At 46.5% G+C, this 13,918-nt stretch overlaps 1 protein-coding gene across 3 annotated transcripts in view; it reads right to left on the reverse strand.

Annotated features, from left to right (window-relative positions):
• Positions 1-13,918, reverse strand: part of PDE4C (phosphodiesterase 4C) — a 969,601-nt gene that overhangs the window by 139,974 nt on the left and 815,709 nt on the right. The gene's annotated exons all lie outside the window — the stretch shown is intronic.

Here is a 13,918-nt window from a genome sequence, read left to right on the forward strand (position 1 = left end):
AGCAAAAGTTCTCTACCTTGCGGTTTTGAGGTGACGCAAAGAGGTCTATGGGAGGATGACCCCAACATTGGAATATTGCGTCCGCTACTGAGGGGTTGAGGGACAACTTGTGCGGATGGAAAGCGCGACTTAGGTTGTCTGCCAACATATTGTCCACTCCCGGCAAATAGGTGGCCCTGAGGTACATCGAGTGGGAGAGGGCCTCCGCCCATATCTGCGCAGCTTCCTGACACAGTAGGAAGGAGCCCGTCCCTCCCTGCTTGTTGATGTACCACATGGACACCTGGCTGTCTGTCTGAATCAGGATGACCTGATTGGAAAGGCGTTCCTGAAATACCTTGAGAGCATATCTGATTGCTCGAAGCTCCAGGAAATTGATTTGGTGTTTGGCTTCCTCTAGAGACCAAGTTCCTTGTGTTTGCAAACCGACCAAATGGGCTCCCCAGCCGAGGTTGGAAGCATTGGTGGTGAGAATTATTTGAGGGTCTGGAGCTTGGAAGGGCAGGCCTTGGAGGAGATTGATCTGATTTTTCCACCAGGCTAGAGACTGACGGAGTGAGTCGGTGATGTGGACAGTGGTTGATAGAGGTTGGATGGACTGAGTCCATTGTGACCTTAGAGTCCACTGCATGACTCTCATGGCCAAGCAGGCCATTTGGGTAACTTGTACTGAGGACGCCATGTGTCCCAGCAGGATGAGGAAGTGGCGTGCAGTCGTGCGTTGCTGAGACTGTAGCTGGTGTGCAAGAGAGATGAGAGTGAGAGTGAGAGTGAGAGCTCGCTGTCGAGGTAGAAATGCCTTTGCCTGCAGTGAGCCTGACTTCAGTGCCGGGAAAAATAGTGGAAACAATTCTCAAGATCAAAATCGTATAGCAAATAGAAAGACATGATTTAATGGGACAACAGTCAACATGGATTTACCCAAGGGAAGTCTTGCCTAACAAATCTGCTTCATTTTTTTGAAGAGGTTAAAAAACATGTGGATAAAGGTGAACCGGTAGATGTAGTGTATTTGGATTTTCAGAAGGCATTTGACAAAGTCCCTCATGAGAGGCTTCTACGAAAACTAAAAAGTCATGGGATAGGAGGCGATGTCCTTTCGTGGATTACAAACTGGTTAAAAGATAGGAAACAGAGAGTAGGATTAAATGGTCAATTTTCTCAGTGGAAAAGGGTAATCAGTGGAGTGCCTCAGGGATCTGTACTTGGACCGGTGCTTTTCAATATATATATATATGATCTGGAAAGGAATACGACGAGTGAGGTTATCAAATTTGCGGATGATACAAAATTATTCAGAGTAGTTAAATCACAAGCAGACTGTGATACATTACAGGAGGACCTTGCAAGACTGGAAGATTGGGCATCCAAATGGCAGATGAAATTTAATGTGGACAAGTGCAAGGTGTTGCATATAGGGAAAAATAACCCTTGCTGTAGTTACACGATGTTAGGTTCCATATTAGGAGCTACCACCCAGGAAAAAGATCTAGGCATCATAGTGGATAATACTTTAAAATTGTCGGCTCAGTGTGCTGCAGCAGTCAAAAAAGCAAATAGAATGTTAGGAATTATTAGGAAGGGAATGGTTAATAGAACGGAAAATGTCATAATGCCTCTGTATCGCTTCATGGTGAGACCGCACCTTGAATACTGTGTACAATTCTGGTTGCCGCATCTCAAAAAAGATATAGTTGCGATGGAGAAGGTACAGAGAAGGACAACCAAAATGATAAAGGGGATGGAACAGCTCCCCTATGAGGAAAGGCTGAAGAGGTTAGGGCTGTTCAGCTTGGAGAAGAGACGGCTGAGAGGGGATATGATAGAGGTCTTTAAGATCAAGAGAGGTCTTGAACGAGTAGATGTGACTCGGTTATTTACACTTTTGAATAATAGAAGGACTGGGGGCATTCCATGAAGTTAGCAAGTAGCACATTTAAGACTAATCGGAGAAAATTCTTTTTCACTCAATGCACAATAAAGCTCTGGAATTTGTTGCCAGAGGATGTGGTTAGTGCAGTTAGTGTAGCTGGGTTCAAAAAAGGTTTGGATAAGTTCTTGGAGGAGAAGTCCATTAATGGCTATTAATCAATTATACTTAGGGAATAGCCACTGCTATTAATTGCATCAGTAGCATGGGATCTTCTTAGTGTTTGGGTACTTGCCAGGTTCTTGTGGCCTGGTTTTGGCCTCTGTTGGAAACAGGATGCTGGGCTTGATGGACCCTTGGTCTGACCCAGCATGGCAATTTCTTATGTTCTTAAGTGTCCAAGTCTGCCCCTATGAATGATAAAGTTTGAGATGGGACTAAGCAGGATTTTGCATAGTTGACGAGAAATCCTAGCGAAATCAGATTGTGTAAAGTAAGACGTAGGGACGACAGAGCAGCTTGCTGAGTGGGAGCCCTGATCAACCAATCGTCTAGATAGGGGTAGATGTGAATACCTTGAGTCCTGAGAAAGGCTGCTACTACTACGAGGCACTTGGTGAAGAATCGTGGTGCAGATGCCAGGCCGAATGGGAGCACTCGGTTTTGGTAGTGATTGAGACCTACTAGAAATCTCAGGAACCTGCGATGAGATGGATTTATCGTAATGTGTGTGTACGCATCTTGGAGATTGAGAGAGCAGAGCCAGTCTTCTCTTTGCAGAAGAGGAAGCAGGGAACCCAAGGTTACCATCTTGAACTTTTCTCATTGGAGGTACTTGTTGAGGGTACGTAGGTCCAGAATTGGACGAACGCCTCCCGATTTTTTGGGGATTAGAAAGTACCGGGAATAGAATCCTAGGCCTTGTTGAGAGTAAGGTACTGGTTCTATTGCTCTGGACTGGAGGAGGGACTGGAGGAGGAGGGAGACCTCCTACTCCAGGAGTAGTGAGTGGTCAGATGTTCCCCAAGCCGGTAGAAGTGGGGAGTCCGGTGGAATGGAGAGAAAGTTCAGGCGATAACCTTGAGAGATTATGGTAAGGACCCACCTGTTGTTGAAATGGCACAATTCACCTCCCACTGGTATTTGAGGCAGTGGAAACTGGCTGCTGCCCTCTATGCAGGAGTCAAAAACCGGAAGCAGGGCCCGGCTGAGGAGCTGCTTGCGGCTTTTGTTTATGAGGTTGACAAGACTGGGCCTTTTGGAAAGGTCTCGTGGAACAAGTCCTAGACTGTGATGGATAGAACTTCTTTGGACGGATGAATGACTTTTTAGTATCCTTCCTTAAAGGATGTTTGGAGGAATACTCAGAGGGCATCAGAGAGAGCTGGCGAAGGGTCTCATGATGGTCCTTGAGGTCCGCCACCATCCGCTGAATTTGTTCCCCAGATTGTCTCCTATGCAGAGCAGATCAGATAATCTGTCTTGTACTTCAGGGTGCAAGTCCGAAGACTTAAGCCAGGCCCATCTTCTTACCGAAATAGGAGTTGCAGATACCCTGGAAGCGGTGTCAAAGATATCATAAGAAGATCTTATTTCATGCTTCCCTGTCTCAAAACCCTTGTGCACTAGGGTTAGAAGTTGTTCTTGGAATTGCTGAGGCAGGGACTCTGCAAAGTCCTGTATCTGATTAAATAAGACCCTGTTGTACTGGGTCATATATAGCTGGTAGGAGGCGATCCGAGAGATAAGCATCGATCCCTGGAAGACACGCCGGCCAATGGCATCCAGGAATTTCTGTTCCTTACCTGGGGGAAAGGAAGAGTGGGGTTTTGATCTTTTTGCCCTTTTTTGGGCAGATTCTACAACCACAGATTGGTGATGCAGCTGAGGTTTCTGGAAACCTGGGGTTGACTGGACCAAATAAGTGGTATCAGCTTTTCTGTTGACTGGAGCAACAGAACCAGGGTGTTCCCAGTTCTTTTTGAGGAGATCTAAAAGAACCTGGTGAATAGGGATGGAGGTTATTTCCTTGGGAGCATCCAGGAATTGTAACAGCTCCATCATTTGATGTCTGTCATCTTGTTCAGTCTGCAATTGGAAGGGAACCAATTCCTCTGGAGGAGAACGCTTCCTGCTTTCAGTAGGAGAAGATGGTGATGGCAAGTCATCGGTGTCTTGAGAAGAATTGTCGGTCCAGGTGTCACAGGGATCAGGACCTGCCCCTCTAGGAGCCTGAGAAGAACGGGACGATGGTGTTCCTGAAGGTCCTGGTCTAGGCTCCGAAGGCATCGAGGGGCGTGCTGGAGGCACCGATGAAGGCATCGAGGCACTGGTGCAGGCATCGATGGATGGATCGGTGGCGCTGATGGGCGCATCGGCATCGATGGTTGCGGCATCAGGACTCCCGATGGAGGAATGCGGAACAGTGTGTCCCCTCCCGATGACAGGGTAAGCGGGGCGGGTACCGGAGCCATCGGTGACCCAGGATCCATCGGTGGAAAAGCGGCTATAAGAGCTTCCATCTTCGAGAGCAGCGGTGTCAGTGCTGCCGGAATCGGATCGGTGGTCGGTTCCACAATCGGCACCGGTTTCGGTGTCGGAGGAACTTGGAGTCTGTGCATCGCCTTATCGATGGCCTTCTGAACCATCCGATCCAGTTCTTCACGGAGACCTGGAGCAAGCAGCCCTGGCTCCGGAAGGGAGGAAGGAGGCAGAGGCATAGCCGGAGGGACCACCGTTAAAGGCGAAGTCGCAGCTCCCGATACCCATCCGGGTGAGGGTTGCCTCGGTGACCTGGTTGTAGAAAGGGTCGGTGCCTTTTCTGGACGGGATTTCTTCGATGGTGGCTCGGACGATAACGAGGTCGAAGACTTTCCTTCCTCGATAGTCCGAGACTTGCGGTGTTGATGCCAATGCTTCTCTCTACGATCTACCTCTGCTCCTCCCTGAAGGGGAGCAGAGGTAGTTGAAGGCCGAGAAGTCGTCGATGCCGGACGGTCACCGGCCGGTGGCTGATACTGGCATGAAGTGGACCGTGCCAGTTCAGATGACGTCGATGCAATAGACGGCGTCAGAGTTTAAGAAAGGAAGAGAAGTTCCATTTTCTCCATTCTGGCCTTGCGACCTTTTGGTGTCATTAAGGCACATTTGGTGCAAGTCAGGACATCATGCTTGCAACCGAGACACATTACACAGACTTTATGCAGGTCTGTAATGGACATGGTGCAAGTACAGTCCGGGCACAGACGGAACCCCAACGCCATGGCCTTTGAAAAATTTAGCCGTGGTACGGTCGACGGCCAGTAGACCGCGAGGGCCAAACTCGTCGGGAATCGATCGAAACTGGATAAAAAACTTACCAGAGTACCGCGGAGTCAAAAATTCAAAGGAGGGATCCCTGTGGGGTATGAAAGTTTTTAGAATTCCTTGAGGAAAATTCCTGTCAGTAATCTCTGTGGAGCTCCTTAACCCGCGTGGCTACTGCTGCGCGGAAAAAAGAAGACTGAAGAGCGACCCCTCCTGGCTGCAGGTTTAGTGCCATGCTGGGCATGCCCAGTAGGTGCCAGTCAAAGTTCTAGAAACTTTGACAAAAGTGTTCCGTGATTGGGTTCCATCCTGTGATGTCACCCATATGTGAGGACTACCATCCTGCTTGTCCTGTGAGGAATGCAGATACAGGCGAACAGGAACAAATGGCAAGTCAAGGTAAATAACCAGACAAGACAAGAAAGGCAACAGACAAGGAGGGCCACTGGGAGGCCCCAACAAGAACTAGGGAATGAACAGGAACAAGACAAGCCCAGAGAAGGTCAAAACAGGACACATTGAGAATAAGGCAAGTAAAGACAAGGCAAGGCAAGAAGGCAGCTAAAGCCACCAAGAAAAAAGCTAAGGCAAAAAAGACTGAAAAGGCCACACAGTAACAAGAACAAGTGCAAGGTTGGCCAAAGTAAAGAGCCAAAGTGACTCAATAATGAAGCCCCGAGCCATCTGTGAGGAGGTTCTTATAGGGCTGGCCTTGCTACATCATGCAGCCTTCAAGGCAACGGCTAGAGCGGGTCTGAACTTGGCCCAGTGAGGGTTCCTGCTTGTGAGGGGGCTGCCTAGCAGCCAAAATCATGACACTATGGGGAAGATATTCAAAAGCCATCTAAATGGCTTAGTTGCAATATTCAGCAGTTTATCTAGCTAAATTGTCCAGTTAGAATTTAGCTGGATATATCAGGGGCATTCAAGGGGGGGGGGGGGGTAGGCATGCCAGCGATTCTGATATTCGGAGTCTGCCAGTGAACCTAACCGACTAACTGGCCACGCTGCAGGTAGGTCTAAAGTTAGTCAGATATACCTACCCAGCTTCTTTTGAGATAGCTAGGTATATTCAGCGGTAGTGCTGTGCTGCTAAATATTCGGGTTAAGTTAGCTGGATAGGTAGTTCTGGCTAACTTATCTAGCCACTCAGTGGCTGAATAGGGACTCCCATGTCTCTGGTTTCCACATGTACCAATCAATTCTCGATCATTAATGATAGAGGTCAGATTTGAACTTGTAATTTACAGCCTCTGTAGCTTTCTGCCAATCTACTGAGTCATCTAGACCTACAAATGATAGATTCTGTCCATGTACCAATCTACTGAGCTGTCTCGATCTAGAAGGTGATTCTTTGTCCCATTCAGCTCAGTTATCCAGCCTTGGAAATAAAAAGGTCTGCAGCATTGTGTCAGTCTAAAAAACTGTCCAAACCTAGAGATACACAGAAAATTATACAGCATCTATGCCTACTAAATATGTACAACCTGCGATTGTAATGTGGAAAAAATGCTTCTGAAAGTGGCAAGTGACTGGAACAGAGCACCTAAAACCCTGGGTATGGTGTTATTATTTACAAGTTTCAAAATATGCTATTTCAACCCTATTGGTGACAACCTCTGTATCCGTGTACCCATCCCTTGAGTTTTCCAATCCTAGGGGCAATAGGCTCTGTGCCCCTCAGTGGCATAGCCACAGACCACCCACTTTGGGATCAGGTCCACTCAACCAGGGCTGTCTGACCCAGAAGAGGGCCAGAGCCTGGAGCAGCAATGCCATCGTGGGATCCCATCCTCGCCACAGTGAACAGGAGGATTGGAGCTGCAAGGCCATTACGGGATCCCATCCCCACAACGATAAAGAGGAGGGCTGGAACAGGAAGGCCTTTGTGATGGCGAACAAAAGGGCCAGAGCTGCAATGCTGTCGCGGGATCCCATCCCTGTGGCGGCGAAGAGGAGGACCGGAGCTGCAATGCCGTCATTGGATCTAATTCCCGCAATGGCAAAGAGGAGGGCCAGAGCAGAAGGCTGTTACGGGATCCCATCTCCGCGGTGGCGGAAATAGGAGTTTGGCTGTGCCTAATGAAAAGGCCCCGCGTGTGTATGGGTGAAAAAGGGAGCTTGAATATGTATGTGTGTGTGTGTTTGTGAGTGAGAATGGGAGCCTGAGTGTGCATCTGTTTATGAGTGAGAATGGGAGCCTGAGTGTGCATCTGTTTATGGGTGAGAATGGGAGCCTGGGTGTGCGTCTGTGTGTGTATAAGAATGGGAACCTGAGTGTGCATCTGTGAGTGTGAAATTGGGAGCCGGGGGGGGGGGGGCTTTTTGTTGTGGTAGAACATGTAAGAGTGAGAGCTTGTGTGTGGGGGGAGGGAGTGTATATGAGAGTGAGAGCTTGTGTTTGTGGTAGAGCATATTAGAGTGAGAGCTTGTGTGTGTGTAGACAATGTGAGTGAGAAATTGTGTATGGGGGGAAGCATATGAGAATGAGAACTTGTGTGTGTGAGGGAGTGTGAGAGAGAGCATGAGCCTGTTTGTGTGTGAGGGAGGGAGGGAGGAAGGGAAGAAGACAGTACGAAAAGAAACAGCACGAGAAGAGAGACCTAAAAAGGAATTAGGAAATGACCAACAAGAGAAAAGTGGGGAAAACAGAGTCTGGGACCAACTGATTAGAAAAATACAAAGATCAGCAACAAGGTAAAAAAAAAAAAAAAAAAAGAAGATTTTGAGATTTTAGCAATTGGAATATGCCATCTTTGGGAAGGTGCATTTCTTATATTTTTGTGTTTTGCTCTTTTTTCAGTATTCCACTGTTTAGAGTCTAGTTTCTCAGGCTCTTTCTTTTGGTTTTGTCTGCATGTTTCTGTTTCTAATTTATAGTCTCTCATTAGATAAGAATTGTTCTCTATTTTGCCTGTGTGTGTGTGTGTGTGACTGAAGTGCAGTATTTCTGCTAGTTTGTAGTTTCTCTGTAGTAGTCCAGCTTGTTTGGTTACTCCAGTAGGTGATGTATTAATGTTCTAGTGCCTGGTGTAATATTTGCATTGCTGCTTTTTCATAAGGTTACTGTTATTTGAGTCCTGAGAGTCAGTGCTGTGACTGTAAGGTATTTTGCAGGAGTTTCATGAAGTTAGCAAGTAGCACATGAAGTTAGCAAGTAGCACATTTAAGACTAATCGGAGAAAATTCTTTTTCACTCAGCGCACAGTTAAGCTCTGGAATTTGTTGTCAGAGGATGTGGTTAGTGCAGTTAGTGTAGCTGGGTTCAAAAAAGGTTTGGATAAGTTCTTGGAGGAGAAGTCCATTAACTGCTATTAATCAAGTTTACTTAGGGGCGGATTTCAGAGCCCTGCTCGCGTAAATCCGCCCAAAACCGGGCGGATTTACGCGAGCAGGGCCCTGCACGCCGGGAAGCCTATTTTACATAGGCCTCCCGGCGCGCGCAGAGCCCCGGGACTCGCGTAAGTCCCGGGGTTCTCCGAGGGGGGCGTGTCGGGGGCGGGCCCGGTCATCGCGGCGTTTCGGGGGCGTGTCGGCAGCGTTTTGGGGGCGGGTACAGGGGCGTGGCTACGGCCCGGGGCAGTCCGGGGGCGTGGCCGCGCCCTCCGTACCCGCCCCCAGGTCGCGGCCCGGCGCGCAGGAGGCCCGCTCGTGCGCGGGGATTTACGCCTCCCTCTGGGAGGCGTAAATCCCCCGACAAAGGTAAGGGGGGGTTTTAGACAGGGCCGGGTGGGTGGGTTAGGTAGGGGAAGGGAGGGGAAGGTGAGGGGAGGGCAAAGGAAAGTTCCCTCCGAGGCCGCTCCGATTTCGGAGCGGCCCTTGGAGGGAACGGGGGTAGGCTGCGCGGCTCGGCGCGCGCCGGCTATACGAAATCGATAGCCTTGCGCGCGCCGATCCAGGATTTTAGCGGATACGCACGGCTCTGCGCGTATCTACTAAAATCCAGCGTACTTTTGTTTGCGCCTGGAGCGCAAACAAAAGTAGGCTATTCGCGCTCGTTTTAAAATCCGCCCCTTAGGGAATAGGCACTGCTATTAATTGCATCAGTAGCATGAGATCTTCTTAGTATTTGGGTAATTGCCAAGTTCTTGTGGCCTGGTTTTGCCTCTGTTGGAAACAGGATGTTGGGCTTGATGGACCCTTGGTCTGACCTAGCATGGCAATTTCTTATTTTACTTCACAAAATGTTTAGCAGTGGAGGGATGTTTTTTGCAGTGGTGACATCAGAATTTGAATTTTTTTTTTTTATGTTGGTTACAATGTGAATTGTCCTAGCTCTGTTGTGTACCTGTTCAGATGATTAATGCTATTTTATTGCAGTTATAATGATTTCTCGCTTTCTACAAAGAGGATTCATGAAAGAATACATTGATTTTTGTTTTATTATATGCTTAATTGGATCTGTTCATTTTCTTTGTTTTTTACATGATATACTTGTGCATTTATAAACTGCAATAAATATAACATAAATACAGATTAATAAGGAATTTTTAATGCTGGTAAGTGCTTGAAATAATTAAGGTAAAATGTTTTAAAGTTTCATGCATGGCTGTTGCAAACTATTTAGAAAGCCATTGTAGGGTGAGGGATATGGCATTATTTATCAATAAGAATACAACTAGTAGGTCTCAGACCTGCATGCCTACAGCCCATCCATGTTAACCTTGTGTGCACCCAAAAAAAATCAGTTCTGGCTACGCCACTGGTGCCCTTGTGCTCATCCCGAGCAGTCCTACAAGTGACAGGCGCTATATCTCTGAACCCAGCCAATGTAGCTTATATGCTGAGAATGGTTATAGGAGGTCGGGGTTTGAAATTAATAATTTAATTACACAGAAATACATATTTTCCTCCTAAAAAACCCCAAACATTTCTAAGTACACAATCAGTAGGAAAACAAATTAAAGAGTCATATTTTCTAACTAAATTATAAAGCAGACCCTTGGCTGATTTATCACCTTACCTATTCCTTTTGTGAGGCTCTCTTGTGACCTCCTGGCTCCTAATTGCTCACTCTGCTAGCCAATACCATTTTTTTCCCCACAATGACTTATAACAAGTTGGTAGTTTCTGGATTTGGTACCTTTCACTGCTACAGCTTCACAATTGCTCTGTAAATTTTGAATGCCATCTGTACTAGTGATTTTGATGCCTGGAATTTAACAACATCGAACAACAGAACAGGTTGCACTAGGGGAAGCCTTTCTGATTGGTTGAGAAAGCACCTGACAGTCAATATAATCTTTGGACTTTCTGGTTTAATCCACATCTTGCTTTAGACTTCATCACTGTCCCTCACAAAGTCTGTCAATACACATCATATATGTGTAGATATCAATCGTAACTCCAATAGGATATGAGAGAAAACCTTAACAAAATCTCTGTTTCTCTTTTAACCTACAATAATATTTGTCTTTATAAAAAAGGCCCAGCTCCAATTTGAATGCAAGCACGGGGGTAGATTTTCAAAGGGTTACGCGCGTAATCCCCGAAAACCTACCCCAAACCCCCCCTGCGCGCACCGAGCCTATCTTGCATAGGCTCGGCGGCGTGCGCAAGCCATGGGATGCGCATAAGTCCCAGGGCTTTCCTGGGGGGGCGTTGGGGGGGGGGGGGGTGTCGCGGCTGGCGCGTCAGAGGCGTGTCGGGGAGGCGCGTCACGGGGGTGTTCTGGGGGCGTGGCCACGGTCTCTGGACCATGGCGCGCTGGCAGCCGGCCCGGCGCCCGCAAGTTACGCCTGCCTTGGGCAGGCGTAACTTTTGCGATAAAGGCGGGGGGGGGGGGGGAATTAGTTAGGGCCGGGGGCGGGTTAGTTAGGGGAAGGGAGGGGAAAGTGCGGGGGGTGGAAGGAAAGTTCCCAACGAGGCCGCTCCGAACGGACGCAGGCTGCATGGCTTGGCGCGCGCAGGCTGCCGATTTTGCGCAGCCTTGCGCGCGCCGACCCCGGATTTTAAAAGATACGCGCAGCTACACGCGTATCTATTAAAATCCGGCGTACTTTTGTTTGCACCTGGTGCGCGAACAAAAGTACGCATGGGCGTACTTTTATAAAATCTACCCCACTGTTTTCTATCAGGGTACAACTCTTCCACAGACTTATCGCCCTCTGTGGAAACCAGTGCTTGCACTGCTCCTGTTCGACCTCCCCAAAACATATAAAAGTTTGTGGTGTACTCTGTCAACTATACCAACCTCTCCCTGCTCTCCTGAGCTCTCTCAAACCCATCCTTGACCTAAATCATTACTGGTAATTTTCTAAAGACATTCTGGCTGCCAAGTAAGGCTATAGCAGAACAATCGAACAGGTTGTTTAAATAAATAGTAAGTGACTGTTTCCTCATGAATAAGTCCAAGGTGGTACCTGTACCAAATCATACCCTAAATGAGTGATTTGATATGGAAAAGGAAGCAAATGGGCTGTGAATGGAATAAGGACTCTTATACGAGTATCAGTTCAAAATGGTGGATTGCTGAGGGGGACACTGAAAAGTGTCCTGGATAGGAAGTGATATCTAACAAGTGGTCATGTTCTACTACTGGCAGCTGGGATATAACCATGCACAGTGTGGACAGGAACAACTGAATGGCTGATTGGTCTATTTCTGCTGTCATTTATTATATAACTATCACAGAGGAGAATCACTGTCCACTGAGCTTGTATACCTATGTAGTTTTAACAGATAACGGTGCTTTCAAACTTTTTTCCAATACTTCTTTAGAAAACTATAGCATCCTCTTTCCTTTATTTACTTTCCTAACAAAAAGTTTAGTTGCCCTTATAATATCTCCTTATAATTTTGTTCACTGCTCTTCTACCTGCTCTAGATTTTCCCATCTAGTAGCGACTCCTTGAGAAACACCCCATTTTAACAAAGTTAGTTTTCCTGAAGTCTAGGACTCTTACTTGGAATGCACCTTCACTGCCTGTGCTCTAATACTGAATCACCAGATGGTATGGTTCAGTATTAGAGTGCAGGCAATGAAGGTTCATTCAAACATGAGGGTCCTAGACTTCAGGAAAACTGACTGTTAAATGGGGGTGTACCTCAAGAAATCATTACTGGATGGGAAAATCTACAGGAAACAGAAAAGCAGCGGGCAAAACAAAGGAGATATTATAAGGGCAACTAAACGTTTTGTTAGGAAAAGTAAATAAGGAGAGGCCACAATGATTTTCTAAAGAGACAGCTGAAAAGGTAAGGAAAAAAAGGTAGTGTTCATAATTTACAAGAGACTGCAGAAAGAGGAATACAGATGACAATAACTGGAAAAGCTAAGAGACGCTGGGAAAGTAGTCAGGAATGCAAAGATGCAAATGGAAGAAAAAATAGCAAATAAGGTAAAACAAGGAGACTAGACTTTTTTTTTTTTTAAAGATATTTCAGTGATAGGAGGAGTGGTATTGAGAAACTGAAGAGGTGAAGTGGAGGAAAACGTAGAGTCTGATGAGGAAAAAGCGAAATTGCTTAACAAATGTTTCTGTTTGGTGTTCACTTTGGAAGGGCCAGGGCAGGCAGGTACATGTAAAACAAACACAAATAAGATTGGAGGTGAGGTAAATCATGAGGATCTAGCTAAACTTAAAGTAGATAAAGTGATGGGATACATTTGAGGATTTTAAGGGAACTTGGAGAATTATTGGCAGCTCTGCTGACTGACCTTTTCAATGCTTCTTTAGAATCAGAAGGTCCGGAGGACTGGAGATAGGCGGATGTGGTTCCCATTCATAAAAGTGGAAGTACGGAGGAGGCTGGGAACTACAGGCCCATCAGTCTGACCTCTGTGATGAGCAAATTAATTGAATTGATGTGAAAACAGAGGAGAGTGCAATTTCTGAAATCCAATGGATTGCAAGATCTGAGGCAGCATGGTTTTCACCAGAAGTAGGTCTTTTCTGATGAATCTGATCCATTTTTTTCTTTGGATGACCAGACAGTTGGATCAGGGAGAGTGCTAGATGTAGTGTACTTGGATTTCAGCAAGGCCTTTGACACAGTCCCACACAGATCACCTATAAATAAAGTGAAAGCCCTTGGTATGGACCCTAAAGTGACTGAATGAGTTAGAAAAAGTGGTAGTAAATGGAGTTCGCTCCGAGCATAGGAGGGTTACTAGTGGTATGCTGCAAGGATTGGTCTTTGGATTGGTTCTTTTCAACATTTTTGTGCGTGACATTATGGCAGGATGGCCAGGAAAGGTTTGTATTTTTGCAGATAATACCAAAATCTGTAACTGGGTAGATAGTCAGGAAGGTGTGGGAAACAAGAGGAGGGATCTAGTGAAGTTCAAGGACTATGTCTAGGGTCTGGCAGCTAAAATGTAATACTAAAAAATGCAGTTATGCATTAGGGCTGCAAAAACCAAAGGGAGTGGGGTACAGTATAGAGGGTGAAGTTCTTCCAAGCATGAAAGAAGAGCAGGCTCTGGGAGTGATTATACTGGATGTTATTAAGGTGGCCAAACAGATGGATACATTGATGGCCAAAGCCAGAAACATGCTTGACTGCATAAGGAGAGGAATAGTCAGCAGAAAAAAGGCAATATTGCTCATGTATAAGTCCCTGGTGAAACCTGATTTGAAATACTGTGTTCTGGAGACTGCAGCTTCAAAAGGATAAAAACTAGCTGGAGTCAGTCTAAAGCATATAGTGGCAAACAAAGTTCTAAATATGTATACTCTTGAGGAAAAGCAGGATAGAGGAGATATGACAGCCATTTAAATACTTCCAAGGTTTCCATGC

This window comes from Rhinatrema bivittatum, chromosome 8, assembly GCF_901001135.1.
Source record: "Rhinatrema bivittatum chromosome 8, aRhiBiv1.1, whole genome shotgun sequence".
In the NCBI taxonomy this organism is placed as follows: Eukaryota; Metazoa; Chordata; class Amphibia; order Gymnophiona; family Rhinatrematidae; genus Rhinatrema; species Rhinatrema bivittatum.